The sequence below is a fragment of the Amphiprion ocellaris genome, chromosome 7, assembly GCF_022539595.1.
Source record: "Amphiprion ocellaris isolate individual 3 ecotype Okinawa chromosome 7, ASM2253959v1, whole genome shotgun sequence".
NCBI lineage: Eukaryota > Metazoa > Chordata > Actinopteri > Pomacentridae > Amphiprion > Amphiprion ocellaris.
Window position 1 is genome coordinate 10,450,948 of NC_072772.1, and position 6,000 is coordinate 10,456,947.

The window sequence follows — 6,000 nt, forward strand, 5'->3', positions numbered from 1 at the left end:
GCTTTTACAGGGTTCTAAAGAGAAAATAAAAAGATGGAGGTGGAACAGAAGAGAAGAGATGAGAGGAGGAGAAAAGAGAATCAGAGCACATGAATCATAATCAAATAATATAATGCGTAATATGTCCATAATTAGGGCTGCACAGTGGTGTAGTGGTTAGCACTTTCGCCTTGCAGCGAGAAGATCCCTGGTTCGCGTCCCGGCTTTCCCGGGATCTTTCTGCATGGAGTTTGCATGTTCTCCCTGTGCATGCGTGGGTTTTCTCCGGGTACTCCGGCTTCCTCTAGGGTGTCCCCTGCCTTCGCCTGAGTCAGCTGGGATAGGCTCCAGCCCCCCCGCGACCCTAGTGAGGATTAAGCGGTGTATAGATAATGGATGGATGGATGGATGTCCATAATTAGAATATAATGCACATCAAGCTCATGAATTCACCAGGAAAAAGCACATTTGCACCCATACAGCACATGATACAAACAGATGGTGAGTGATACACAATTTAAAAAAGGAGCATTTCAGCAGTTTTTTTAAAAAACGTTTTTACAGATTTTCCATACTTTGTTAAATTGTAGAATTGATGTAGAATACGTAGAAATGACAGAAAATCTTTTTTTAAAAAAGTATTTAATCAGTACAAAAAGCCCTGTGTACACACAGTATTAAAAACAGGACAAAACTGTAAACAATGTCCACATTAAATTTCTTTCTTTTTTTACGCATGTTAGTTTGTTCGTTTACAAAATCTGCTGGTGCAGTTATGCAGCTTTTACTGTGTTAATATCACCAAACATAATTTTATAAATATTTGGTGTTATTTAATATATAAGAATATATATTAATGTTTTAAAAATGGTAAATAATTTATAATATTTTTTGTTAAATTACAGATAATATCTAGTAAAATCACATTAAAAAATATGAAGGGCAAAACTATGCATAATTTTATAAATAATCATTTATTTTTACAATGTGTGGCAGTAAAATAACACGGTTTTACTGTATTTAAATCGGCTGAAAATACCATTACTTTAAAGGCTGTTATTTTCACTTGTTTTGCAATATTGGAACATTACATTATTCAGTCATTTTTAATGTCATTTTTCCCTGACATCCTTGCTGACAGGTTCAAAAAAATAAAACAAATTTATTTTTACAGTGTAAATACAAGATTGACAGTAGATCAAATGGAAAGAGTCAGCATTCAAAATATTAATTATAGAACAGCTTAGTGGGCATACAGTTTGTTCGTGAGCTTGCTGTTACAAGCAGAAACAGAGCAGTGAGGCAGAAAACTATGTCAGTGCTGATAATAGTTTTTATCACAGATGAGTGATCTGGCATAAACTATAAGATATATCATAAGTAGAGTAGAAAATAGTTTCACAGTTTGGTGGAAATGGGAAGCTGGAAGCAATAAACACTGGCCAAGCTTGTGGGGCCAGTAACTGCAGATCTGACACCTGAAAAGTACAAGGAGAGAGAGGACAGAGGGGGAAAAGTACAATACATGGTGCTTTGCATATCACCTTCTGCCTTCCTCCCTAATTTGAACAATCTGTCTTGGTTTTATTTAATCTGTTTTATTGTGACGGCATAAGAGAGAGTGACTTTAAATGATTTAAACTGCTCTTCTATCGGAAAGAAGAACATTTTCCAGCACACATAGAGACACACTCAAACACACACAAAGATGCCTATGAAAGTAAAGCTGTGGTGCAAACTTGAGGGGAAACACTGCATGAATTTATTAGTTGCTGCACTTGAAACCTTGCCTGATCTGCGTGAGAGGAATGTATCAGCTTGCCTCCTTAGTTTTGCCTTTCTTTAAGGTAAAAATTATAATTGCATGTAGTAGGAGGAATGGCACATTTTTCAAAAATGTTTGGAGGCTCTACTGGTTGGTGTTTTCAGCTACACCTACTAGCTTGCATATGACGAGGTTACCATCAAAGACACAGCATGTTCCAGGCAAAAAAAAAATAAAAAAATATTATGCAGTTGAAAATTACATTTTATTGTGGCTGAAAATCAATCCAAGCAGCCCTGTTCTGACGTATACAAGAGTGGGCCTCTCACAGTGGAGCATAGCTGTGATTTATTTGGTGGGGATGTTGTGTGTTGGCAGTAGGCTTACTGTGCAGACATGAATCATAGAGGACATCATGCTCTGCCGTCGTAAATCCATAGACACCTTTACCAGCCATCTCATCTAAATGCTACAGGCGTGGCAGTGTGGGTTTACCATTGTAAACCTGGCAACAAATCCAGCTGCAGTTACCCACACTAGCTTGGCAGTTTAGGTCTATAAAGTATTTTTGAAACGTTCAATTACTATCAATCTCAACATTTGTGCCTTGAGACAGTCGACACCACCGTTCATGGATCAGAATGAATTTGCAGACACAGGTGGAGCCAATTTTTAACAATTATTACAGTAAATCAGCCTCTCTGTCTCAGCCTGTAAGTTATGTCGGTGAGCCACAATGCACAGTAGCAGAGCCCTGAAACTAACTCACCTAAACAGATTATAGCTGTAGTTCATGTTATTAATTACACCTGTACATGCGGTGTGTTTAGGTCTGTTTCAGGATTTTAATGCTTTTGCATGGCAGCACCGTAGATTCAGTACTATTTTTAATCAACCTTTAAAAATACTGGGAAAACTGGTGACAAAGAGAAGCCAAGTTTTACTGAAGTAATGACACCAAAGGAAAAAAGAAAACATGAAGCTGTCTTGCAGAACTAAAAGCAACATTGGATTTGATTTACTTTTTTTGCCAAATGAGCACCACTAGTGTTACTTTTCTTCCCTATTAAATCTTTCACTTTACATGTTGCTTTGCTCTCTGGGTCAGTCTTGTCACCCAGAATTTTTCTATCCTTGTTACCATCTTGTGTTTCTTTTTGCTTTTTAAATTGATCAGACTCGCTACCCTTTTTCACAGCAGACACTTTGACTCGTCATAGCAGGACGGAGATGAATAGAAATCTATTAGACAATTCCATCACGCCAAAGACGCTTTTTGTATGACACATGTCCTGCCTCTCCCCCCAAAAAGCCAGTTTTCTGTTTTATTACAGGTGTACTGGAAAACATTCAGCCAACACTGTTGTTGCACTGATACAAACCTGGTTTTGTGCCTGACAGAAGCAAAGCGATGGAGGAAAACACTCTTTAAACCAATTTTTGGGGCCAAATCACCAAACTTTTTCAGCAGCTTCTATCTAATTGGATTCTATATATGTAGTTTTCATGGCCCAGAAACCATTAGAATTTCAATTACACCCCACTCCTCATTCATTTAGGTAGGAGGCTGGTCTTGTTAGCCCAAGAACTGCTTGGGGTCCATTACTAGGATGGGTGCTGAGTGAAGAGACTTGCCACTGTTAGAACTAATAACACTTATTTCCCAATGACTGCAGTGCGCAATTAATTATGTTTCTGATGTGTTTAACAAATCAAAATGTCCACCGGCAATAAGGGCTGTTCAAATTCAGCCGCATGTTCCTAGACATACTCAGTAGTTGTCATGAAATGTGTGTTGTGTTTTGATTATGACACACTGTTGCTCAGTTCATTATAGTGAATAAAGCTCCTTGTCTCTCACCTGCCTCTGGAAGTCGAAGGTAGTGGACGTGAATGAAAAACTTTATCCAGCTTTTATTGACAGTCGTTGCATAACAGCGCAATGTGAAGGATGACAACACAATAGTATGACAGTTATTGTGTGACAGATGATGTATTATTTGTTGTGTGTTTGCTTGTGACAGGCGAGCACCATGTAGATGGATCATGGATGGTATTCTACACCTCAGCAGCCACCACCAGATGAAACATTAACTCTTGCAAGGTAAAACATTGCACAGTATCGTCTTGTTTCATATCTTTGCAGAAATATACATCGAATTCAAAGACTAAAAAGTGAAAAGAAGCTCAGATTATTTATGTTACAAGATGTCGTGAGAACACCCACAGATCAAACTGAAGGAGGCCAATAATGGGCTCACACACTCCGAGAGGAAAGGAGGGAGACGAATAAAAGAATGCCTGCCCGGGCTGACAGAAAAATAAAAAGAGACATTCAACAAGACCAAGGAAATACACTCAGTATAGACAATAGACACTCTGTGACACAAATGGCTGCATTATAGCACATTTCAATGTGTTTATTGCTCTCAGTAGTTGGGAGTTTATTCCTCCTTGTAACTGATAGCTGAAAAATCCACGAGGAAGCAGGACAAGGAGAAAGATGAAGGCTCCCAAATACTTTACACGTCAGCCAACAGGATCCATGCGCGCCCCCGCTGCTCCGTGAACTAACTAGTTTACAAAAGGTGTGCGTGTGCGATGTGGTGGTTCTGAGTTGCGTTCAGAGACAGTAAGGAATTTAAAAACAATAAAACGTCCGCTCAGTGATTGCCTGCACGTTTTAGAAAACAACATGGTCAGCATATGCAAAGTGCTTCCCATGTGTTAGTAATAAAAGTGTGCTTTAAAATTTAGTCTAAAGTTGCTGTAAAGACTCTACTGGTTCCACAGAAACATTACAGAACATGTAGCTAAACCTGTTCTTCCTCCAAAGCCTGTCAACAACAGTACTGAAGATAGATTTACTGAACTTTCACAACAAATTTGAGTGTTTTGAAAGACCTGTTGAAGAAATGTAAGGACACAAGCTGCTGTAAAACCACAAAGAAGTAGAAGAGGAAGCTTTGGTTATATTCAGCTCTACTGATAAGCTACACATATTGGCCTACCATTAGCAACCAATTATTTAGCCTAAAAATGTAGACCAAAACAATAAACGACCACTACACAAATTTTAGTGTACACATTGTTTGTCTAAAAATCTCACCACAATAGCTGCATTTTTGTAAGAAAGGTACATCGTAAACATAGTAGTTAGCCAGTTAGCTTAAAGTTTAACACATACATGAGCTAATAGCTAGCCTATTTGTTTGGCACATTTTAAAAATAGCAATAGTCTGTGATCTGTTTGTGGTTAATCTTAGTTTCAGTGCTTTTGTTTTAAACCACACACGGGTCTAAAGAGTTTTTAACCAGCTAACTAGTAAGTATTTTGGACCCCACTAGTTGGCAGTTGAGTCAAAATAGATAGATAGATAGATAGATAGATAGATAGATAGATAGATAGATAGATAGATAGATAGATAGATAGATAGATAGATAGATAGATAGATAGATAGATAGATAGATAGATAGATAGATAGATTAAACCTTTATTGATCCTGCAGCGGGGAAAGCGAATACAAGAAATAGTGCAAGAAAAGAAAAAGCATGAAAATGACTCTAACTGGTGTATCTTGAGGATTTTTTAATTAACTTGTAAACATTTTGAGCCTTACTAGTTGACAAGTGGGGTCAAGAGAAGCATTAATTAGTTAACTAGTCGTAATTTTAACTGAATTATAAATTGGAATCTATTTGGCTTGTACATTTTTAAATTGTGGCCTTTCACTATGCTTTAATTATGATTTTTCTTTTAAAAAAAGCACTTGCTCTAGTGTATGAAATGTGCTTCACGCGGGGCTGTTTTTCTTTTTTCTCACTAGTTAATTTGTGAACATTTGGCTCTACCAGTAAACTAGCACAGCAAATTGTAGGTCGTTAGTCAACTAATGAGCTGAATCAGTGTTTGACTGGGTAACATGTCAGAGCTATTACAGTCCACTAGTTAACTAGTAAGACTCTCAGAGGTAGTGGTTAAATTCAGAGGGCCGTGAATGTGTTCAAAAGTTGATCGGTTGGGATTTTGCTGCCAACATTACAGTACTGCTAGGGCCTCCGTTAGGACTAGTTGGTCTAAGATGCCAGTTATTACTAAAAAAAAGTGTGACTAGTTAGAGTTTTTGTTCAGCACAATGCCATATCAGTGCTGACAAAGATCAAACGTGGAGAAAGCTAAAGACTGATACCCAGTTAATGGGCTTTCCTAGGAGCACCTGAAGGCAGCACAGGGAGGCGCTTGCACGGTAGCTGTC